General features: G+C 48.9%; 1 long non-coding RNA gene across 1 annotated transcript in view; it reads left to right on the plus strand.

The window, feature by feature from the left end:
• The window catches only part of LOC140219451 (uncharacterized), a 99,775-nt gene that overhangs the window by 64,272 nt on the left and 10,101 nt on the right, over positions 1-25,402 (plus strand). Inside the window, exons 2-3 of the long non-coding RNA XR_011895720.1 lie at positions 4,048-4,167; positions 6,722-6,757. This is a non-coding gene — a long non-coding RNA (uncharacterized lncRNA). The remainder of the gene's footprint in view (positions 1-4,047; positions 4,168-6,721; positions 6,758-25,402) is intronic.

Raw genomic sequence — 25,402 nt, forward strand, 5'->3', positions numbered from 1 at the left:
GTGTTTCGTGCCGTGACTCCCTTCACATACGAGATCGTCCCTGCCGCCCCATCTGTTTCCCACTCCAGTGATATCTTGCAATTTACACGACTGAAGCTGTATCACCCTCCGAGTGATGACATTTAGACGCTCCGGGACGTCGCTTCTGCCACCGGGGGATTATGCTACACGCGTGTAGTATTTCATTCTCTTGAACGAGGCTCGTGGGCACCATCACTCGAGAAAAGAGGAGGAAGAACGAACTGCGCTCGCGCTGTGAATCTAACCGGCGAGCGCTGCAACGGCTGTTGTAATTATAACCTGTAAATAGTTGCTCGTCTTACTGACTCCTCCTTGGCGTAACAATATGTTGTTATAGTGAGCGGTCTGTACAACCAAATGGAGCATAACAGAATGAAGCCTCAATGCAGTGATCGCACGAGTTCGTAGTTACCGACTGCACGTCGGCATGCATGTCCGCGCCCAATGTTTTCCTTCCGCTGTGAGCTCGTTTTCGCATCGTGCGGTGTGCTTTAGACCACAGCATATGAGCAGTTGACAGTACAGTAGCAACCACTGTTGCGTGAACGCTATCAGAACGGTTCAAAAATAATTTCGGTATAGAGACCACGACGCCAACGGCGACTGCGATGTGCCGCCGCGACGATTCAATATTTTCTTGTCTTTTAAATGTTAGACATCTCAACATTATTTCTGAAGTTGCGTCGTACTGTAGGTTTATCGGTATTCCGACCGCGCAATTCCCCGCTGCTTCTTTTTCATAATCCGGTGCATTAATTCATAACACAAACATGACCTTGTGCCATGCCTTTTTTTATGTGCGTCTTACCACTCCCTTTCCGTTCCAGTGGACTTGCCAGTATCTAGGATAAACAAATCTATAACCTGCCGAGATAAGCTACAGACTCTTAGGCCGCGAGATACTCGCCATAGACCAAACCATCGTTGCAATGGCCGGGCAGTGGGTGCGGACGAGCGTCTCAGTGCGCGGTTTCTGCTACTCACCGAACATCGCAGTGCTGGTGCCCTAGCAAAAATCTTCTTCGCGTCTCTGGTTGCTGCATACAAAAGTTGTAGCCGATGGCCGCTTGCCGGTTCTAAGTTTCGCGAGCCAAGTTTCACTCCGCTCTTTGGCCTACGGCTACATGTGAATAATGCTTACACCGGGCTGCATTGTGTACGTCCGGAACTGCGGCGCCAAGCAGTAACCTACCAGGCTGCTCGCGTCCAAAGAATCGCAGCGCAGGTGGGACTTTTAAACTTTCCTTTTCAGCTCGCTACGGCGCTTGCTAAGCAGCCGACGCGGCGGCTGTGTCCACGTGGTGCCTAATGTCACGTCACGTTGACGGCGGCGCCAGCTTTTCCAGTGGTGGAGCTCGCCCCCCATATGGAGGACAGCGTGACGACGACGACATAAGGACAATAGGATGATGACGGGTGTATGACGACGACGGCACCACGGCTTGTCAATGAGGCTGGAATGACGACAATGGCATGATCCCGACGGCATGACAAATGTCATGTAGACTGCATGGCGTGAGGACTACGATAGTATAACAATGTATAATAGCGACTGTCAGTCGAAAATTCAAGCATGGCGATGGTAGAACAACGGTGGCATACTCACGATTGTATGAAGACAGCATAATTACGATAGAATGAAGGCGTTATAACGAAGAAGGCATGACGACAATAAGATGACGTTTGTGAAGTGATGACGATAGTCAAACGATATCGGGAAGGCGACGGCATGACGACAGTGGTGTTACGATGATAGTGTGACGGCGATGGCATGACGATAATGGCATAAGGGGAACCGAATGCTGAACCTACTATGACGACGATCAAACACCCGTGACGGCATCAGGACGACAGTATGAAGACAGCGGAATGACGACGATGCAATGACGACTTTGTGTCGCAATGGTGTGAGAATTAGATGACGACTAGTGTATGACGACAGTTACGTGATGACGACTGTATTATGAAGCCTGTGTCGTGGCGATGGCCTAACGACGACCGCATCACAAAGTCGGATGACGAAGCTTGCGTGACTGCGATGAAGATTCCGATGGCTTGAAGACGACGCTCTGAGAAGGGATACATAATAGCGACTCTATGCCGACGAAGCTATGACGAAGATGCCATGAAAAGGGTGGCATAATCAGGAATGAATTATTTAAAAACTTTTTGTGCGCAAACAAATAGGGACAAAGAAGAGGAGCAACACAAGGACGAGCGCTAGTCCTTGTGTTGCTCCTCTTCTTTGTCCCTGTCTGTTTGGGCACAAAATGTTTTTAAATAATGAATCTGTTCCAGCTAGGTCAACTAGCAGTTATGCTTCAGGAATGAATGACGCCAGCATGATTACAATTTACCCGCCGTGGTTGCTCAGTGGCTATGGTGTTAGGCTGCTGAGCACGAAGTCGCGGGATCGAATCCCGGCCACGGCGGCCGCATTTCGATGGGGGCAAAATGCGAAAACACCCGTGTACTTAGATTTAGGTGCACGTTAAAGAACCCCAGGTGGTCGAAATTTTCGGAGTCCTCCACTACGGCGTGCCTCATAATCAGAAAGTGGTTTTGGCACGTAAAACTCCATAATTTATGTTAATTTAATGATTACAATTTATTGAAGAGAAAGGGTTGATGATGTCGGTGGAACGACGAAGGCGGTAGGATGACATTGGAACGACATTACTAAAGTGATGACAGTAAAACAACAGCGTGATAACTATGTCATGAAGATTCAGTGTTAAAGTTAGAATGACGACAATGGAATACCTGCAATCCCATCATGAGGATAGTTTAAGAACAAATGCATGAGATGGCTATAGGATGACGATACAATGATGAGGATGCATGACAGTGATATGAGGACAACGGGATCTATGTGAATGCATGACGAGAACGGCGTTACGAAGACTGTATCACGAAGCCTGCATGAGGACGATGGCGTGACCACGGCGGCATGACGAGCGTTGGATGATGAAGCTGAAGTGACGTTAACGAAACGACCAGGACGGCATGAGAATGGTGGTGTGACAGTGAATGCGTAACGCTGTATGACGATGATGGCATGACGACGACGGCGGGATGATAGTCGATATGACGACAATTGAACGGACGCGGTTGCATCACGATCACGAGCACAAGCATAGTGGCTCAAGCTATTAGACAACTTTAGTCACCGGCTCAGTCTAAAAGGTGGGACGACGACGATATGACGACAGTCAGATCATGAAGCTAGAATGACGACGATAGAACGACTACGGCCACATCACCCCCATGAGAACCTACCTAGACATCGAAGCTGGTAGAATAGATAGATAGATAGATAGATAGATAGATAGATAGATAGATAGATAGATAGATAGATAGATAGATAGATAGATAGATAGATAGATAGATAGATAGATAGATAGATAGATAGGCAGGCAGGCTCAAAACGAATAAGTAGGCAAATAATGCTAATATCATTATTATATGATGCAAGCACGGACGTATCTATGACACTCCGCGAAAGAATGCTGTGAAAGGTGTAACTGTATATGACATGCCTGTATTTACATTAGCATGGCTGGGAACGTAACTGCACAAAGACAACCTGTCAGCTGCCTTGTAGCAGTTGTTTCAGTGGCTTATTATATCTGGATTGCGGTAACGCCGAACAAATGCGGCTACTGCGCAATGCGGCCGCCTCACTGCAACAAGTCTCTTGTGATGTTTTGAAGCCTGACTTCCCTCGTTTCTCTCCAGTGTCTGAGTTTTGTATTGATTATTCTGAAGTGTGTCACTGCAACTAATTATTCGAAACAACGAATACAGAAGATTCAGCACCTTGCAACCGTAATATGAAGCAAATAATACATTGACGTTTTCGATTTCTTACCGCTACTGTAATTGAAAGGCAAAGGGTATCAATGTTTAGAAGACCGAATGTGAAAAGAACAATTGTTTCAGTGAAGGTAGAGGAAGAGCTGATTTGCACACCCGAGAGGGGTATGTGTTGACTGTTATTCGTCATTCTTCTTTTTGTGTCCGCAGGCCAGAGGAATGGCGGATCTTGGAACAGCTCTGAAGTTATGGTATACCAAAGTACCGACGAAAAATGCGCTTTGTTTTCGGTCCGATATCTTGAGCGACCTAGCAGTCTTTCTCTTTCTGGTAAGCTTCGTTATATTAAATTGAAAAAAAATGTCGCGCGTAAGCTTGTCCCTATACTGCCGACAAGACTTGTTATTACGAAACGCATGCATTTAGTACGGTGAAACTATTTTATACTAAGTATGTTTTCGTCTATCATATCCCACAAAGAACCCGAAAAAGTGATAATTTCTTTGAGAAAACGTAGTATGATATTGTAAGCGCTTCAAATTTTGAGGCCAAGTGATGAAGAGAAAAATGAAGGCACTACGACACCTGCAGACTGCTTCACCTGCAAAATAAAAAGCTTATGTAGTACTCCTGCATATATTTAGCAAGTATTTTTACAATAGAGCCATCTATTTTACTTATGCCGCACTGGTCAACAAAAAGTAAGAGGTACCGGCTGTCTGCGTGTTCAACAAAGCCTCACAATATGAAATTAGAAAGAGTAGGGAATGTCTGAAACACAGAAATTTTTTAGCGCTTCAGTCACCATGACACGCTTATTGCTTACTAAAACGAGATAATTTTAGGCTTGTTATATTTGTGCACGTTATACTAATTTCCAAACGAAGGTACTCCAAATAATTTTGCATTTTCTGCAATTTGACAGCCAGAAGTGGACAATGCTGAAAATTGAATCGCATGTAGTTATAGCTGATTTATAGTTTCTGTTTATTGCAGCCATGAATCCGTGCATTAGGTAGGCCAGAATTAACATATGACTTGTTTTTGCATCCATAAATGCGCTATAACTATCATGACCCTGTATAACAATTCACGCACCAACCAAAAAGGCGCGCCAGCAAAGATGCTACGCGGCTTCTGTGACTTCATCCCAGATAACACATGGGCTTACGACAAGCACCTATATCTTCAAGAAAGAAAGGGAAACCTGGAGAAATAGCGAGAAACACTTATTAAACAGAGAGAGTGGATTTAGGTAAACTGTGGGAAGAGACGCTTTGCCTTGAAATAATTCCTGCTGTCTTACTACCGTTAGTGATAAAAAATAGTGAAGGAAAACAGGGGCCCTATAACGTAAAACTATTCCAATATGTTTCTATTTCAATCTCCTGACGTCAAATTTGCGTAACCACCAACGCAAGCACCGGGCGGTCACCCGCAGGGTTTTCTGCACAGAACAATCAAACGCTCTCCTCGTTCATAGGAGGTCACTTTTGTTTGCTTGAAAAACGAGTAGCATTGCCTACACTGAGCGGCTTGTCGTATCTAATTGGCTGACAAGAGGCGAGGACAACGCTCAAGTGGAGAGGGACTCGATGGGGTCGAGCCACTGCACTCAAAGTCGATAACCGGATGAAGAGTGTGATGCCGGCATTTACGATTGGTTGGCTTTCCCTTACTTAGCTTGCGGTGGCTGATCGAAAATCGCAGCGGCATGCAACGGAAGCTGAAGAATGACGCAAAGAAGAGTTGGCGCAAAGAAGAGTTGGCAGAATGAGGGGGTAAACGTGCTGAATGACGCAAAGAAGAGTTGGCAGAATGAGGGGGTAAACGTGCGGAAAGTGCTCGAAAACGTTACACGGCCACGCAAGAAGTTTTATTATACGCAAATACACCCATGCTCTCCGGCAGGTGCGAGTAGCCAGCGTCTGAGCGATCGGCGGCAGCCATCTTCTATTCATTTCGGAACGGGGCAGCCTGCGGCTATTCCGCAGAAAATTCAGTTTTGTTCGGCATATTAATGCATCTTTATCGCGTACACGTCACGTTGACGCGGTGAGTTCTTGCGGTTTTGTGACGTCGCGTAACAGGCAGGTGAAGTGGGTGCAGCCCGAAAACATTTTGCCAATAGCCGAGGGCTAATGGCGAAAAGCGGTTGAATCAGAAATAACTGCTTTCTTTTTTTCTGTCAAATCATGCATAATCAGTGTGTACACATCATATCAGATGGGGAGGTATTGTGGTTTTCGTGACGTCGCGTGACAGACAGGTGAAGCGGGGGTGGTCGAAAAAAGTTTTTGACCAATCGTGGAGGGCTGATAGCAGAATTGGAACAGAAAAGTTTGGAATAGTTTTACGTTATAGCGCCCCAGCAATTGAGAGACATATGGTGTCGTAAGTGTCAGCATTCTCACCGTATGGTGCTCTTGTGGGCCATTATTATGTGGCATGCATGACTTTCTATATATCAAGGTCGGCATAATTAACGTGTAAGTTTCCGTTTCTACATTGTCTTCGTCAGTGCATTGAACATGCAGTAGTAACCAAAACGAAAAGCGGAGTAGGCTAAACCGTGTAGCAGGCATAAGGATTGGGAGGAACATAACGGACATGCAAATATGTTGCACAAGGCGGCTGATACTGAGAGATGCTGCGAAAATAAATATGTAATAGCGATGAGAAATAAACGCAGCATCTCATGACGCTGTTTGAGAGCCTCGCCATTGTAGGCTTGGTCCCCAGGAGAACCCTCTGGAAGTTGCTAAAAAGAATGCATTGAAAAATAGTTAATAATAAATTTAATCGCAGGTGAGAACGTGTGCAGGGATATAAGCAGTAAAGATTTCTTGTCACGTGAATATTCATCAACTTTTGTTCTTTACAGAACAGAAAAATGTTCGGCAGGGAAGATTTCAAACGGGTATGTATTTGAGAGCAATCATCGTTTCTGCGGTTTTATTGTGCATCTGCAAATATTTACAGAAAAGAAAAACCGTAAGGAGACCCTACATGAGTGTTGATCAAAGGCCAGCAGGGAAAACCTGGTCTAAGAGCCGGCCAAGTGAAATTCATTCGTAATGCTCTATTACTGGTTTCCTTCCTCGTTTCAGAAGCAGTGGCAAAGAGTACACAAGTCAGTCGCTAACAATAATGGCTCAAACACATAACATAAGTGTTCAGACAGAAGGTATAGATTGCGCAAAACAGAGTTCAGAAACAGGTCTGCCAAAGTTATCTGAGCGCTTGCGGCTGCATAGCCTCGCAGCGCGGTAGTTTGAGTAGCGTAAGTATTTAGGGACTTTGATATTATACTCTACATGTATATAAAGTTGTTCGTACAACGAAGCCGCCATTATTCGTCCCCCAGCAGATTGGCTTGCACCAGACACTCTATTTTGCCCGGGGAAGGCACACTAACCGGGGAAGGCACACTAACGACCGTGGTATTAGCGCGCTCAATTTCATATTGCCACTGCAGGCAGACTGTACAAAGGGCCGGTGTTGCTTAAAATCATTCTGTAGTTCTGTATTGTCATTGGTATGAATATGTGCTGGGAAAGGCAGGGTCGTCAGGCACTGATAAAGCTTGAAGATGGCGTCGCAAGTTTCCGTACCAATGAAAGGGATGTCATCTTTAAGAAACGAATCAAGGGTTCTACAATAGTTAGAAAATTCAATACAGAGACGCAAGTGCGTCCAGTCCCCAAACGCGGTAAGGAAGACGAGGACGCTGCTTCTGCGGCCTGACTTGCTGGAATGTTTCCAATATGTGCTGCTTGCTGGCAGTTTTTCGCCATTTTAGTTGCGCACTTTAAGTGCCAATCTTTTTCCACGGAAGAATACCCAGGATAAAATTTTGTGATTTCTGAGGCATGGTAATTTCATTCGCAACATAGGGACAGGCGTTCTTAATCGCGAGACTTCAATACGAGCAAGGAAGAACATCCCAATCGGAAACAAGTAAATACTACACGCGATGTCGGAGAACATGAACGTCGATCACACGAAGAACTCTTCACGCGAAACACACAATGAGCCGCGGAGGAAGTTCGGCTATACAGAAAAATTCAGACATACATCTACCCACATCTGGGGGTGGGAATGTCATCTGACCAACCAGATATACCAACCAATACCTCTGGGGCATGGGCAGGACATGTAATGAGGAGGGAAGATAACCGATGGTCATTAAGGGTTACCGACTGGATTCCGAGGGAAGGGAAGCGTAGCAGGGGGCGACAGAAAGTTAGGTGGGCAGATGAGATTAGGAAGTTTGGAGGGTCAACATGGCCACAATTAGTACATGACCGGGGTAGTTGGAGGAGTATGGGAGAGGCCTTTGCCCTGCAGTGGGCGTAATCAGGCTGATGATGATGATGATGATGACCTCTGGGGTAGGAAGAGACCACCTTTGTCCCATATGACAGGAGAGTGCAAATAAAGAGCTCCGAAAAGTGATATTCACAAATTTTAGCTCAGAAAATTTTTTACGAATCTCGGGTAGCCATCCTCACCCGGACTGACCTGGAGTCTTAATTCCGCCTCCGGAACATGCCCAGTGTGTGCTGGTGGTTACTGATATCCCTGAGTGAGGTCCCACCCTCTGACCTTCACAATCCTGCTTTTCTTCAACAAAGTTACCTCTCTTTCTCTTCCACACACTTTAAAAGAGAGGTAATAGGTACGCTGAGATACCACGCGGTCTGTCTTCTACGGCCACCTCCGCGGCGGTCAAAGCCATTAGTTTCTTTGTATATACTCCTTAAGCGAGCAGAGTTGCGCCCACGTTTTCCTTTCGCCTCTCGCGCTCTACTCCCTAAGCGACATCACGTGATCTAGCGTGACGTCAAATGCTCCGCGCGCTCCAGAGAAGCCAACTTCATTTCTTTTTTTACCTTCATTGCCTCTGCATCGTAATGTCATTAAGAAGGTTGTGAGCATGTTTAAAGAGGCATGCGCATACAAGTGCTACAAAGTTGACGAACACTTACTTCACGCAACTCGCGCTGCTCATCCACCGCTCTCGCCGGTCAGCCAGGCACGGTCCCGTCGAGAAAAGAAATTTCATGCTGGGCAGTTCAAATATTTGTTCGAGCTTCCAACAATATGCGAGACATGCATGTTGTTGGAAGCTTAATTAGTTGTTGGAGTCAGCTATGCTTTCACCGCTACAACATTAATGAGAAATGCCATCGTACCGGCTCGCCTGGTGGTACCACCGTCTTCTTGCACATTTCGACGATGTTCCAAGTTTGACTTCTGCGCACCTGATGAGTGGCTTTACCGCTTAGCGTTGGAACAAGATGGTGGAAGTATGCGAAACTCTACTGCCCTTGGGAGCATATAAAAGAATACTAAAAGCCATCGACTAACAGCGCCATCCAAGGGCGGCTAGCACGCACACTCAATTACACGTTTTCTTAAATAGGAGCACGCGGAATGAGACGCCCAGAGAAAAACCGGCCAGCACGTGCAATGTCAGACGTCATGGCGCACGCTCAATGGTATAATAATTCAACTCTTCATAGTTGCAAGAACTCTCGCAAAGGCTGCAAACATGCCTCGACCACAGAAAGCAAGTCTTGCTTCTCGGTCATGCGCCTTCTGGCGCTAGACGGGGATAGGCAGCGCTACCCACTTCTGACGGAAGAGAAGCAAGAACGTTCAGATAATAATAATAATAATAATAATAATAATAATAATAATAATAATAATAATAATAATAATTACCAACCTATTTTAAGTCCACTGCAGCGTGAAGGCTTCTCCCGACGATCTCCAATTACCCTTGCGCTGCCCCAAGCGATTCCAACTTGCGCCTGCGAATTTCTTAATTTCATCCTACCACCTAGACTTTTGCCGTCCACGACTGCGTTTCCCTTCTCTTGGCACCCAATCTGTAACCCTAATGGTCAACCTGTTAGCTAACCTACGCATTACATGACTATCTGAGCTCCATATAAATTAGAATATCAGCCCTCCCCGTTTGCTCTCTGATCCACAATGCTCTTTGCGTGTCTCTTAAAGTTGCCCCTATCATTCTTCGTTCCATCGCTCTTTGTGCTCTGCTTAACTTGTTTTTGAGCTTCCATGTCAGTTTCCAAGTTCCTGCCCCATATGTTAACACCGGTAGAATGCATTGTTTGCACATCTTTCTTTTTAGTGATAATGGTGAGCTTCAAGTAAGGATTTACGCATACCTGCCGTACGCGCTCCAACCAATTCTCATTCTTAAACGTATTCCTTCGCATACTCTAGAGGCTGACTGGCGATCCCGAACTACTGTTCCCTTCCCAGGCTATTGACAATTATCGTTGTTTTCTGTATATTAATCTTCAACCCCACTCTTATACTCTCTATGTAAAGGTCCTCAGTCACTTGTTGTAACTCGTCCCCAGGGTTGCTAAATAGGACACAGACGCCATAAGGAGCGACTACACAGGGTGTCCCATCTAAATTAAGAAAAGTTTTAAAAACGACGCACTGTAGTAGAGGGCGAAAACCAACTAAGTGGTGTTGAGCATTGCGCGGTCTAAGTGCAGCTTCTTGCGCACAAGGCGAGGAAGAAGAAGAAGAAGCTGACGCAGACGAGCGCGGAATTCCAATATTGTTTTATTTTGAAGCAAGTGACCACATATATAGCAGAATGTGTGACAGACCCCAACGTGCGCGGCCTAGTCTGCGGTATTTTGCGTTTTCAAAGGACAATACGTATTTTAATTATTTCAACTGTACATTGTAAAATTAGACTAATTGTCTAACCATATAAATCTTGGCTTCACCAAAAAGGTGCCAATACGAGAGATGTAGATCACATTTAAAATGGCCGACTGAAGTGCTTGCAATAAAGTAATATTGATGGAGCGTCTTGCTCTTGCCCCTAAAGAAAGCCCGGGAAAAACAAATAAAAAGCGCGTCATAGCTCCATAATATCAGCGCTCCCAGACGACCAATCCAGAAACAAGATCCGCCTGTCTCTGCAGCTCCATCCTGGATGGGCTTGGTGTTTCCGGTGGGCGCAAGATACGTGCCAGCAACTTTCGCTAGTAAGATGTGATCGCAAACGAAAAGAACGGGACAAATGCATGTTGCTTTCCAATTAAACACTTCAGCGAACAACATTTACTCAAGCCCCGCTTTTTTTCTTGCTTTGTGCGTTCGGGCTGCATTCCACATCTGGAGCGAATATTATTAGGCCATATCACGCCGAAGCGTCATACACCCTCGTCCCCGCCGCTCACCCTGTGTGCTCGATCGCGACGTGGCACGTGAGCGAGTCTCGGAAAAAGGCGTCCAAACTACAAAGGTAACTAGCCACACAACGGTATCAGTTCATTTTGTCTTTCCGAGACAAAAAGAATCCGCTTTACAATTGAATGGATGGATGGATGCAAAACTTACTAAGTCCTGAGGTACGCGACTCAGGGCGCTGCGGACCGCTCCTAGGTTGGCACAGCCAGGCCATGCCCGACCGCCGCATCGTGGGCCCTCTGGACAGCCCATAGTTTCGCCCCGTCATCGGGGCTCTTGATAGCGGAGAGCCACTTGTCCTCATTGATTTGTGCCGTGCCTCGCAACGAGGGGCAGCCCCAGAGCATATGGTCTAGGCTATGGAAATCATTTCACTGCCTGCAAGAAATACTGGCACAGGTGTTGGGATAAAGCTTGTGGAATAAAGCCGGGCTAGGATACGAGCCTGTTTGCAATAATCTGAGGGTCAATGCTTGCGCTCTATTTAACTTCTTGTGATGAAGGGGGAAGTTTCTCCTGCCGAGATAAAAGTGCTGCGTAATTTCATTGTATGATGTCGGTTGATCACTGTTCTCAACCACTGCGGGCCGGCGTTGGAGTTCTCCATGGTCGCGGAAAGCGAGACCTCGCGCCTTGGAGTGGGCCAGCTCGTTGAGGTTTGTGGGGCCTCCCATGATGGATCCCATGTTAGTGGCGAACCACGTGAGAGTATGGGTGGCGATGCTTTTGCCGTCGAGGATGCGACAGGCTTCCTTACACACGGCACCAATGCTGAACGCGCTGATGGCTGCCCTGGAGTCGCTGAAGATATTGGCATGTTTGTCGTCCAGGAGGGCCAAGGCAATGGCCACTTGCTCGGCCGCACGCGACGACGTGCTTCATACCGAAGCGGCGTTAACGGTCGAACCCCTGTGGTTCTTTGACACTACCGTGAAATTGTTGCTGTTGCCATACTGGGCTGCGTCAACGAAGCAGCTGCCGCCAGGGAGTTCTATAGCGCGGGGTAGGAGCGTCACCGCTCTGGCCTTCCTTCTTTCTACGTTGCGCTGGGGATGCATATTGCGCTGGGCGGGCGATATGATGATGTCATCTTTCTGCTCTTTCGGAAGGCCCTGGTAGGCGTCTTCGACAGTGGCCGGGGGGACGCATATCTCAATTAGGAGTCGTCTACCCGCTCTGGTGCCGGAGGGCCTGAGAATCTGCGCCCTTTCTTCTGCTTCAGCAATTTCTTCCAGGGTATTATGAATACCCAGCTGCAGGAGTCGGTCGGTGCGTGTGTAGTTTGGTAGTCCGAGCACGCTCTTGATCCCCCTCCTTGGCATTTAGCTTGTCTCGCCCGGCCCTCTTCAAGACGTGCATGGCCGCTACGTGCGTGAAATGGCATAACAAAAACGCGTAACTAGCCTTATCAGATTCTCTTCACTCAGGCACCTCCTTCTGCTAGCTAACCGCCTGATTAGACCGATGACGCTATCCGTCTTCTTTGCTAGTTTGTGAATGGTGATGCTATTCGTCCCCGCCCCTTCGAGTGCTATTGCGAACATTCGAATGGACGCGACTTTGGGAATGGGATCTCCGTACTTGGTGTAGAGATTAATGTCAATTTCAGTGCGGGGTTTCCAGTTCTATGGCTTGCGGCCCTTTCTAGTTGGGCTGTCGAGAAGGAGCTCCGATTTCTTTGGGGAGCACCGGAGTCCCGTGTCAGTTAGGAAGCGCGCTGTAGTGTCGACAGCTTCCTGCAGCGTGGCTTCGACTTGTCCGTCACTGCCACCCGCGCACCAGACAGTGATGTCGTCCGCGTAGATCGTGTGACCGATGCCCTGGACCTTGCCTAGGCATCTCGACAGGTCGACCATTGCGATGTTGAAGAAGAGCGGTGAGATGACTGACCCCTGCGGGGTGCCTCTTCTGCTCAGCTTCCGATTCCAAGTCTTCAGCCTTGAGGATGGCACATTGTTTGCTAAGAAAGACCTGACGAAGGCGTGGAAGGACGAGTCCAGGTCGTGTTTGGAGATGGCGTCGAGAACGAACTCGTGACGGATGTTATCAAAAGCCTTCTCCAGGTCCAAACCAAGGATGGCTCTCGTGTCCCGAGCGCAGCGTTCCAGAATTTGGATCTTGATAAGCTTCATAGCGTCCTGGGTGTAGAGGCCTGGCCTGAAACCTATCATGTTGTGAGGGAAAAGGTCGTTGGTCTCGATATACTCGGCAATTCTGTTACGAATGGCGTGCTCGGCGACCTTCCCAACACATGACATCAGTGAGATGGGGCGGAGGTTGTCCAAGCTCGGCGGTTTACCGGGCTTTGGGATTAGTATGACTTTCGCCAACTTCCATTCTTCCGGTACAATTCCCTCCTCCCAAATCCGATTTATCTCATCTGTGAGAAACTCGATCGATGCGTCCTCTAGGTTTCTGAGAGACTTGTTCTTAATGTGATCCGGGCCGGGTGCTGACCTACCATCGAGGTCGTGTAGGGCGCGGCGGATTTCACTGATGTTGAAAGGCTCGTCCAGCATGGAATTCGGCTTCCTTTTGTATACTGGGTATGCCGCCTGATCGGCCACAGTTTTGAGCGGCAGGTACTTCTTAGCCAACATCTCGAGCACGTCCTTTTCCGAAGACGACTTCTTGTCTTCGTGGAGCGCTTTAGCGAGGACACTTCTCTGGTTTGACTTGGTGCCGGAGTCGTCGAGCAAGTTTTCAGGATTCCACTTGCCCCCGCGCGCATCTACCCGTCGATTGAATTGCCACTTTCGTCCATTGCTGCCTAGACAGGGCTTGGCATTGCTCGTCGATCTGCTTGTTGATCTCGGCTGTTTTTTTTTGCTGAGCTCGCGATTCAAGCGTTGGCTTTTCCACCTCTCGAGAAGTGGTTGCTAAGCCTCGAGAAGGTGTGCTAGCCTGCTACCCATTTTGTCTGTCTGTAGATCCGTCTCTATGGTTTTAGTGGTGGAGCAGACATGTCGAAGAATTAGTGCGCGCCACTGGACGAGACTCTCCTGCTTTTCTCCACGGGCGGCGCGGGCCTTGCGAACATCACGCAATTTGTCCCAGTCAGGGACCGAGAAGGCCTTTTTTTTCTTTTCTGCTCCACTTATAAGCTGGTCACCATGATGTAGTGATGGCTACCAAGGTCTATGAGCAGATTTGACCACACGGCTGAGCCAGTGTTTTTAACAAAGGTGAGATCCTGGACAGAGTCCCTGGTCGAGGAGGTGCCACGTCTTGTGGGAAAGGCTGGGTCCATCAATAGAGTGTCCCGCATCTCCAGCCTCCTGCCACTGGCTTCTGCCCTTGGCCGTGTCGTGCGTGTAGTTCCACGCGTGAAAGGGGGCGTTGAAATCGCCGGCCACAACCAGTGGAGAGTTTCCGGCGAGTTTCGTTGCCCTAGTGATGATGGTTTTCAAACACTGTTTGGGATCGCTCGGACTGCTATATACGATAACTAAAATATGCTGGAGATGTTGGATTGACTTGGAATGACATCTACTAGGGACGTCTCTGTCTTGCTAGGCCGTACCCCTAGATCGTGTGCGACGAAAGTGAATTTGCTGCTGACTGTGCAGATTCCTCTGCCGTCCCCACGTAGAGGAAGAGCTTTGTATCCCTGGGGTGAGACCTGATCAGTCATCGTTTCTTGCAATAATATAACATGTGGCTTTTCTTTGTGAGTGCGAAGAAACTGCTGCAGGGTGCATATTTTATGGTGGAGTCCCCTGCAGTTCCACTGCCAAATCCTAAATTGGGTGTCTGGCCACATCCTTGCTGTATAGAGCGCCTTCCGGTGCTGCTATTAGGGTCTCGAGGGAAGGGAGATGGTTCTATTAATCGGTCCGGGAATGTGCAGTGGTGGCGGCCCAGGTACCGGCGCGCCTTCCGGGAAGTAAACGGGACGTATGTGGGCCGACGTCCTGATGTCCTTTTCCTGCACCTTGGACTCTATCTCTGGCATTCTGTTTTCTAAGCATTGAATTTTGACATTTTGCGCGTCTAACTTCTGATCCACGACCAATATTCGCTGATCCACTGCAGATAGCCTTTCGTTGATCTTCTTGATCTCGAAAGAAATGGAATTGAACATGTCTGTTACTTCGGAATTGGCTTTAGCCTGTACGTTTTCGGGCATGCTGGGAACGGCCTATCTTTTGGCTGGGTTGCGCGAGCGGCTCGCCTCCACGACCATGGAAACGTCTGCGGTTTGGGGAGAAGGGATCCCCGAGGGGGATGAACTAGGGAGTGGAACGGCGTGAGCTCCCCGAAGGGGTTGGGGAGAGGGGCTCGCCGATGGGGTCCCTCAGGGGGTTGAACTAAGGACTAGAACGTGGTGAGGTTGATTAGCCTTTCTTAGCTGTGGTATTTCGGCTCGCATTACCTCGATTATGCTGCGCATCTCGGCATTTTATTCATTAAGCTGAGCTATTTCAAACGAACCATGTTTTGGCGCCGCACACCCCGTTACCTTTTCGGCAGTTTTCCTTCCACTCCGCACCCTGTCTGCCCAGGTGGCGCCTTGTTTCCAAGGACCGGCTGGCTCCTCGAACCGAACCCTGTTCTGTGGGCCTCGGGAGTGGCTTCCCGATCAGGAGCGGCCCCGGGACCTGGAACGGCTCCTGTACCTGGACTGGGCACACCTCCTGGACCTCGAGCGGCTTCTCGAGCGGGAGCGCCTGCTGGAAGGTCTAGCCGGTTCGCTGTAGGCGCTTGCCTGTGCTGGTGACAGGTCTCGATTCCTGAATTCCGCATTTTTTCCCTTCTCCTCTGCCGAACGATGCACGGGAGTTGGAATCTTTGCTTGCAAATCTTGTCCGCTGTGGCGTGCGGGCCCCGCAGAGGCTGCAAGTAGGCGACCATGTGTGGTTGTCGTCGCGATGGTTGGCCCAACATTTCCTGCATAGCTTGTCCTCCGGCGTTGGGCAGACGTCGGCTCTGTGGCATAGTCTACCGCAGGTATAGCAGCAGTCGTGCTGCCTGAGGTACAAGGAGCACTTGACTAGCGCCGAGCCGTAGAAAACTAAGTTGGGGACAAATGAGGAAAAGACAAATATGGTACTTGCCTTGGGAGCGCCGGGCGACATAAAGAAAAGGGCCTCAAAGTTATAATAGCCTTGGCGCTGTGGAAGGAAACCAACTGCGTCCACTATAATGAAGACTTACCGGACGCTAAGGCAAGACGGACATGTTTAACAAGACAAGTCACTGGAATTCGACTATAAGTCAAAACGTCGAGATAGACAACCAGCCGTTCATGGTTGCGGACCCTCACGTTAGCATTCATAACGTAAGCGCTGAAGTAGACGTGTCAAAATTAGGGTTAGACTAGGGATTTTGGCGTGGCATGGCAAGTCGTGGCGACAAAACTTCTTGAACAGAACACGTTTATAACATCGCTCAACCAAAATGCGTCCCTCCGTGCCCGCGGCGGGAATAAGAGGGGGTGAGCGTACGAGCCTGGCCCTCGCTTGGGTCATGTGCCGTGTAGGCGTATAGGGCGCACCTGAGGTGGCGCTAGTGATCAGGTACACTAATGCGTGCGCTCACTTATACGGGAGCTCCCATCCCACCCCAGTCTTATTTACTAAGTGCCGTGGTCACTGAGTTCTGTACGCTGTCCACAACGGGCACGCAATGGCACATGCGTGGTAAGAGACCTTACTCCAGCACAATACCGTCCAGGTGGCTAGGCAGCCCGCGAGGGCGTTGTGGCCGCTGAGGCTCTTGCCGCGCCATGGAGGCCACGGTATGCCGGCCGCGGAGGCCGCGGGCGCCGCGGAGGCCACGGTAGAGACCACGTGGTCTCTACGTTGAGCATCGGCAGCTGCTGGGTCACAGGAGAAACTGGGGGCGCGTAGGGCTTGAGGTAGGACACGTGCACTGCTTGTTGTTGATTAACAAGACGAGATATCAACCATGACACACATAAAGCTCTAAACGTAAATGACATTCGCTGCTAAGTGAGGCGGTAAACACCATTGAAGTGGGGAGCCATTTTCTCGTGGGGCACTGAAGGTGGTTATCTAGCCCAGACTAGGTCACCCACAGTAAAGGTGTGAGGACAGTGGCTGCGATCGCAGTGCTCTTTGCGCGCAGTTTGAGCGGGTTCCGATTTAGCGCGTGCTTCGAAGAGATGCACTGACGTGTGGAGGATGCGCTCGACAAGGACCGATCGCTGGATTCGGCGCTGTTGTTAAAGTGGAATTTCAGGTACATAGCCATACAGAAGCTGGAATGGCGTGAAGTTCGTGCTTGAGTTTATAGATGTGTTTACAATGAGAGCTGCTTCTTGTAGCTTGGTAGGCCATGAGAATGATTTCATTGCAAACATTTCGGCCAGGCAGCTATGAAATGCAGCTCGACACTATCGAGAGGTATAAAGCGCTTGAACTCGATAGACTCAAAGGCTATGTCACTGTTCGAGATGCAGTGATCGGGCGTGCCATTGTTGTAGAATATGTTGTGCAAATGCTGCGTAACGTCACGCGCAGATGTCGCTTAAATTGCTGCGGGCACGATATAACAATATAACGACATTGAGAATGTACCGCTTGGAGTATTACTGGGCAGCATCGTTACATGGTTAATTCCTATGCTGGGGAATGGAATGTCCGTGCTGTGCATTCTGCCAAGACGACCTACGCAGCGCGTTGTAGGGCGAATAAACTGTTGACAACATTGATAGGATGACGCATACCTGTGCGCAGACTGTTCCATGTCCGCCCCACCGATAACGATGCTGCACCTTCAGCAAAGTATGGTTTGTGTCAAAGGCCCTGAACCATTGTGCAATGCCTGCAGAATGGCAGGACGCAATCTTGATGGGGTTACTTCGGCATATGCTCCCGATGACAATCGCCGTTATAAGATGTCGTCCAGCTTGGCGAACTCAGCTGGGTCATCTCCCTTGGATAGGCTTGAAAGAATCGCGCTGCACTCAGGACCTTCTTGTTGCATAGTAGTCAGTGACTGAGGAGACTGCGTGCCAGTATATGACAAACGGGACAAGTGTTCGGCTGCAATGTTCGCGCATCCTGGCCGATGCCGAATAGTGAAGTCAAACTCGACTAAATCCATGAGCACAGAAGTGAACTGCCGAGAAGGCGGCATGTTTGAAGTTAAGCAGGCAACGGTCCAGTTGTCTATGACAAAGGTGAATTTCTTGGAGATATTGGCGAAATTTGACTGTTATCGCCAAAAGTACGGAAATAGATTCCCATTCAATGCTGTGGAGGCTGCGTTCAGCAGACGTCAGTCAATGGCTTGCATAGGCAATGACGCAGTCCCTGTTATACTGGATTTGGGATATCACCGCTCCTATTGCTTTTTTTTAGCCTCTATGGTTATCATTGTGGCTGCCACCAGCAAAAAGTGCGCCAGGAGCGGCGGTTGGGTGAGGGCAGTAAGGATTGTCTGGAAAATCTGGTCGCATTCTGTGCTCCTAACAAATGTAGGCGTCTTGATGAGAGCCTGCAGACTGCTTTGTGAAGACTGCCGCCTTCACAAAGCCTTTTATAAAACGCTGATGAAAGCTTGCTGTTTTCACTCAAGAGACCACTTATGTCTGGTTTCGGGCAACTGGGTTGCGACGCATGGTAGCAGCCTTATCAGAATCTGCGCACTGGCCTTTGGTGGAGACAATAAAGCCGAGAAACGTAACGGAAGTACGTTCAAAGGTACACTTTTCCAAAGAAGCTTTCAGTCCATTGACCTGTAGCAAATAAAATGCCTCCTGCAAGGTACCTGCAAACGTGGACAATGACTCCGGGTAAACGAGAACGTCATCAAGCACGGACACCGTATTTTTCAAGCCTGGGCTGCAGGTCTTGACACACTATTTACCTGATTCTCTGACAAGCTCAAAACCGATCGTCAAGTAATTTCGTTGCTTCGTTCCCTCATAGGTTGTATTCGAGTGACAATGTCGAATCTTAGGAACACGCCTGCTCGAAGTAATGGATGACTTAGGACCACTGTTTGAACCTTTCGAATATACATATGGTCAACCATCACTCGTTGTTTCGAGAAGTCAATAAGCGCCAGTCATGGATTAGAACGCAAGAGGGTTGAAGTCAAACTGTTCAGATTTCGGTGACTTTATGCTCGTATATACTAATATATTCGCAATCTTTCTGATAAGAGAGCCGAACGTAGCGAAGCCAGTCAGATTATCGGGATACGAAGCTACAAGTCAGCATCAACAGGTGCACGCAAGAAAGTCATCGTTTGTATTCGTCGTGAACTCGCCTATGTTCGCCATTTAATTGCACATCACGATGACAATCAATGTTTGCCTAACATGTAAAAGGGCAAACTCATGTTTACACTTCTAGGCCTTTATATATCGGTTTAGGCAACTTTGATTCGCAAAGATTAATGAACGTCTTGAAGGTGTATGCTGCTACATGAGTGGTCACCAGCGCACCATATGGCATAGGGAAGCAAAAGGGCAAATGCGAGAGGACAAAGACTAAGCTACCTCGCTTTTATCCACGGCGTGAAAAATGGCTTGTCCTACCTTTCCACTCCAGCTCTTGTACAAGGTGTGCTAAATAGTTTTGGATATTGAGACCCACGGGAGTGACCACATTCCCTTGAACCTCATAATCAAAGGGATGTCCAGGTCCTTCCAACGGAGCACCACTAAATTGACTTGAATAATTTTACCTCGGTCATGAGATATGCTTGCCGAGAGGGTTGGTCCTCCTGATTAAACGAAATAATCAAGTCTGCAATGCGAGACGCCACGCGCACGCTCACAGTTTCGTCTAAGGACACGGATTTGGTATAGAGTTGGAGCGGCTTCGTGCATTCCGTCGCCGTACGGAGTGGTTATCGGTATACAATCTACCCATCACCTTAGGACAGCCGGACTAATACGAAAGAAAATCCAGCTTCTAATGGATATATTAGCATCCCAATGTTGGGCAATGTTTTGCCAGTCACTAGACCTCCGCAAGCCACTTTTTAACATCTGGAGAACCGTATGTTGTCAACATTCCCTCCCTGAAAAACGCTTGCCAATGAAAGGTCTGGCGCTCTTCAAGAGGCGGCTTGACGTTGATGTTGCTGTAGACTCGTATGCGAGAATCACTGGCCATGCAACTGGTGCAGGCTCTCCCCAGCCACATTGTAGAGCACTACTCCCGGAGTTGTGGTCGTCGGACCCGGAAATTGTTCCGTCGCCACCGCCTGAGTTCGCAGTTGACCATGCTCGACCAAGTCGTTGGCATGCTTCTACATACTACGGCTTCGGTTTTTCGCGATGTTCTGCGCTCCCCGCTCGTCGAGCGTCTTGATGACCACCTTAAGGCGACGCTCATCCAGCGCACCACTGAAACCGAGCGGTAGCAATTACGGCAATCTTATCTAGGAGGAGCTCGGCAACCACAAACATACCCACTTATTGCGTTGCATGGAAGCCTTGGCTGGAGACCTGGCGCCTTCAAGCAACAGCGGACTTCAGGAAATTTTTCTGCAGCGGCTTCCACAGCAGGTGCGCATAATCCTGACTACGTCTTCAACCTCGACACTGGAATCTGTGGCTCAATTAGCCGACAAGATTATGGATGTCGGTTTTCCCTCCGTGGCCACAGTTCATCGCCCTCCTGACCCTCCGTTTCAGGGCGCAGCCGCTGGCGACAGATATGCCCGTCTCCTCGAAGCTCACGAGGAGCTTACACGGCAAGTGGCGCGCCTGACAGCTGAGGTCGCTGCCATCTGAACACGCCGGTCGAGTTCTTCGTCCCGACCTCGTGGCCCCAGCCCTGGTCACTCTGGACGCCGTTCTCCTCCTCCCGTCACGCTTTCCTGGTACCGCCGTCGATAAGGCTCTTGCGCAAACCAGTGCCACCAATCCAGCGCTTACGCAGGACACAATTGCGCCGAACACTGATGGCAACCGCTGTTGCCGGCCCCGGATGCAGTAGGTTTTCTACGTCACAGACCGTGTCACTAAAGTCCGCTGTATCGTTGACACTGGCGCCGAGATTTGCGTCCTTCCTCCCACGTTAGCTGAGCGCTGCCATCCTCCCGACTCGCCTCCTCTCACCACGGTCAATGGATACACCATCCGGACCTACGGCAAAAAGCCAGTGAGTCTCGACATCGGCCACAGACGTACCTTTCGCTGGACTTTTTTCATTTCGGCCGTGGGCCAGTCCGTCATCAAAACCGACTTTCTTTGGCACAAGTTTGTCGTCAACATGCGATACAGGCGCATCTTAGACCTCGACACGAGCTTAACCGTAGAAGGCGTTTCCTGTCGCACTCCACCGCTCCGGCTTCTCCAAGTGCACATGGGCGTTCGCGACCCTTGCTCAATCATCCTTGGCGAGTTTGCGGACGTCTTCCGACCCCCCATCCTTTCAGTCGTATGTCACTCACAGCGCCACACATCATATCGTCCCGACTGGACCTCCTGTGCTTGCTCGAGCTCGTGGCCTCGCGCCGGATAGGCTAGCTGTTGCCAAAAAGGAGTTTGAACACGAGCTTGACGTTTGCTTCATTTGTCCATCATCCAGTGTTTGGACCTCGTCAGTCTATAGGGTGCCCAAACAGACCCATGACTGGCGTCCCTGCGGGGATTACCATGCTCTCAACAAGGCCACTGTCCCGGACCGGTACCAATTACCTAACATTTAGGATTTTACAACGGCATTGCACGGCTGCACCATTTTTAGTGAGGTCGACCTGGTGAAAGCCTACCACCAGATTCCTGTGGACCCTTCAGATATTCCGAACAATGAAAATATAGCACCCTCCAACCTGTTCGAATATCTGCGCTTGCCTTTCGATCTTTGTATTGCGTCCCAAACCTTTAATGTTTCCTTGACCAGCTATTACGTGGCTTGACGTTCTGCTTTGCCTGTCTTGACGACATCCTCGTCTACAGCACCACCGCCAAAGCTCATAAGCTCCATCTACGTCAAGTGCTCGCAAGGCTCAGCAAGTTTGGTATTTTCATTACTGGTCGCAAGAGCGTGTTCGGCATTACGGAGTTCGATTTTCTCGGCAATCGCGTCAATGTACACGACATTCGTCCACTTCCAGCCCGCATCACAGCCAGCCGTGAGTTTCCTCAGCCATCCACAACCAGGCAACTGCACAAATGTCTTGGCTTCGCCAACTATTACCGCCACTTTATTCCTCGCTGCGCCAATACACTTCAGCCTCTCCACGACATTCTCTCGGGTCTAAAGACATCGAATACTCCTGTGGCTCCGAACGAGACCACTTAACCCGTGTTTAGAGGCATCAAAGAAGCCATTTCCACTACAACGCTCCTCGCCCACCCGAAATGCGACGCCCAAACATCTGTCATGGTTGACGCATGGGGCACCACTGTCGTCGCAGTCTTGTAACAGTTTGTTGCTGGTGCTTGGCAGCCCATCACCTTCTTTTACGGGAACGTTGCGCCCCCTGATCGCCGTTACAGCACTTTCCGGCCGAGAGCTACTCGCCATCTATTTGGCTGTTAAGCACTTTCGACGTTTTCTCTAAGGACGCTCCTACCATATCTTCGCCAACCATAAACCACTGACTTTTGCCCTACCGTCCAGCAGCATCTCCTACGCACCTCACGAAATGAGACAGCTCACCTACCTTTATTAATAAACCAGCGATATTCGTCACGTCAGCGGAAAATCCAACGCCCTTGCCGACTCACCTTCTCGCGCCGCCATTCATGCAACGCAGCACGGTACATTGGTTATCAATTTCGCCGCCATGACTACCGCGCAGAGTGTCGGCGCCGAGATCTAGCTGCTTCGCACGAGTGGTACCATTCTGGTGCTTGAAGATATCATGCTTCCTGACTTCAACGTGTCCCTCGTTGGTGATACGTTGACCAGACGTATACCAGCCGGCCGTCTTTTCTGCCATTCTTTGGCCTTTCCTGGCATTCGCGCAGCACAGCGACTGGTCACTCCTCGTTATGTGTGGCCCGGTATCAACGTAGAAATTATTCGCTGGTTGCGCACATGCCTCAACTGCAAACGGTATAAAGTGATTCGCCACACTGCGACTGCTTTCGGCCCATCCCTCTCCGGACGCCCGCTTCAGCCATCTGCATGTCAATATTGTTTTTATTATTATTTGAAGAGTACTACCACCCTCTGATGAGATGTTTTAAGTAGGAGTGGTCACATAAATGAGGATCAATACATTGATTACAAAGTGCGAAGCTTGATCAGAATGTAATAGCACTCAACTGAAAAAAACAGAAACAGCGTTTCATTTGCGAAAGCGTAGCATTCAGTGCTAACAACACGAAACCGTTCCAAAAGTTCAAACTGATCTTAGCGATAAGTTGAACATCAAGAGGCAGAAAAACAGAGTAGATGTATACAACGAGTGGCAAACGGTTTCACTACATACATTCTATCCGAAATGCAGTGAAATGGGGTGGGTAAAAATGCTTAGGGTGGGTAAAAGTGGGGTGGGTAGAATCCGAAAACAATCCGAAATCTCGTGGGAGGGCAGGCTGAAAAAAAAATCTATAGAAGGCAGTCGATGTACCGCGCACATTTATACAATTTCTTTAAGTAGTTTTAAGAATAAATCAATGGTGTCGCAGGCAACCGCTTGCAGGAAACACATTCCATTCTTTAATGGTTCGGGGATAATATGAATTTCTAAAGGCTTGAGTTTGCAAGCAGTAATCTTTAAGCTGCTTTGCGGGGTTAGACCTAGTTGATCGGAGACTGAGAGTCTTAATATACGTGTCCTTGACTATGCCTAGTTTTTCGTGATGAAGTAGAGAAATGTACTTTAATCATTTATATCACCGTTGGCCCCCTTTCTTACTGCGGGAAACATCGGTATCTGTTAATTTGCATTGACAGGTTCACCTGATAACCTTTAGCGATGCCCCTCTTGGACATAACGGCGGAGTCGATAGCTCGAGCACTTATCACACACTGGATTATCCGCTACGGTGTCCCTTCCAAATTTACGACTTACTGTGGTCGCCAATTTGAATAAAAATTGTTCGCCAATCTATCTCGGCTACTCGGCGTCAATGACATCAAGACTACCCTTCACCACCCGATATCCAATGGGATCATCGAACGTTCTCAGTGCCAACAGCCTTAAATCATGGCTTCGACTTTTCTTTTATCATGGATTGAGCGCCTTCCTTTAGCTGTGCTTGGCAATCACACCTCTCTTCGCAGTGACTCTTCCACCAGCGCCGCCGAGCTTACGTTTGGCTCCACTCTACGAGTCCCTGGCGAATTCTTCGAGGACTCGCCCTCCGTACCTACTAACGTTTCCGACTACGCCTAACATCTACGCAGCGCCACGCATAGTCTCGTTCCCCCAAAACAGACGTTCTTCCCGGCATGTGTACGTCAAGCCTGGCCTAGAGAAGTGCACCCACCTCTTTGTGCACCACGACGCTCTGCTTGCTGCCTCACGGCCCCGTATGATGATTCTTTCAAAGTACTCAACCGTGCATCTAAACACTTTCTATTGTTCCTCAACAGCCGGGAAGAAGCAGCCTACGTGAACCATCAGAAGCCTCCCTACTGAGAATATGACTCTTTAACCATCTTCTGCTGTCAAATTCTCTCCGGACCAGGCTAGTCCTAATCACCGTGTGCGCTTGACCACCTCCATCCGCGCTTCACCATTGGTTCAGTTCATGGTGCCCTCACTAGAAGGAGGGCCCTTTATTGCACCACTACGTGCCATGATGGTCCAGTCACAAAAAGGCAAAGACGACAGGCCAAGCACGCCGACGTTATGCGAGCAGTGGAAAAATGGAAGACAAGGTCGTCGCTTCGACGCTCTGCTGAAATATGGCAAGTCTCCACTTGAACTCACATTTTACCGCGCGATAGCGCTGTCTAGTTGAGTAGAAAAGGTAACGGGAAAATGATCCTTGCCCGCGTGAAATGGTATCAGTAACACTACAATATGTTCCCAACTTTCATGGCTAGTTTTCAAAGAGATCACTCATCAATAGACAGTGTTGTCGATCTCGCTACGTATGGCCTGCATCAGAAGGCTTGAAAAAGCTGTTATTTTAAGAGCTGTGGACCTCCGCAACCAAGGTCTTGAAATCTGGTCCGAAAATGTGCACCGGTGGCATTCACTCGAAACCCGATGACACGCTAGGCTATGTCTGTAAATGGCCAAATGATTTCTTCTGAGAAGACGCACAATCATACTGGCCTAATCATTGATGGGGATCTCTTATTGAACCCACACATGACCTATTTGAAAGGGTGGCTGAGAGAAATCTCCCAGCTTTTCAAGTTTCTGGGCGGAAACGCTTCGGGAATGTCATTGCATGCAATGCTCGAATTGTCGCGGG

Source organism: Dermacentor andersoni, chromosome 7, assembly GCF_023375885.2.
Source record: "Dermacentor andersoni chromosome 7, qqDerAnde1_hic_scaffold, whole genome shotgun sequence".
NCBI lineage: Eukaryota > Metazoa > Arthropoda > Arachnida > Ixodida > Ixodidae > Dermacentor > Dermacentor andersoni.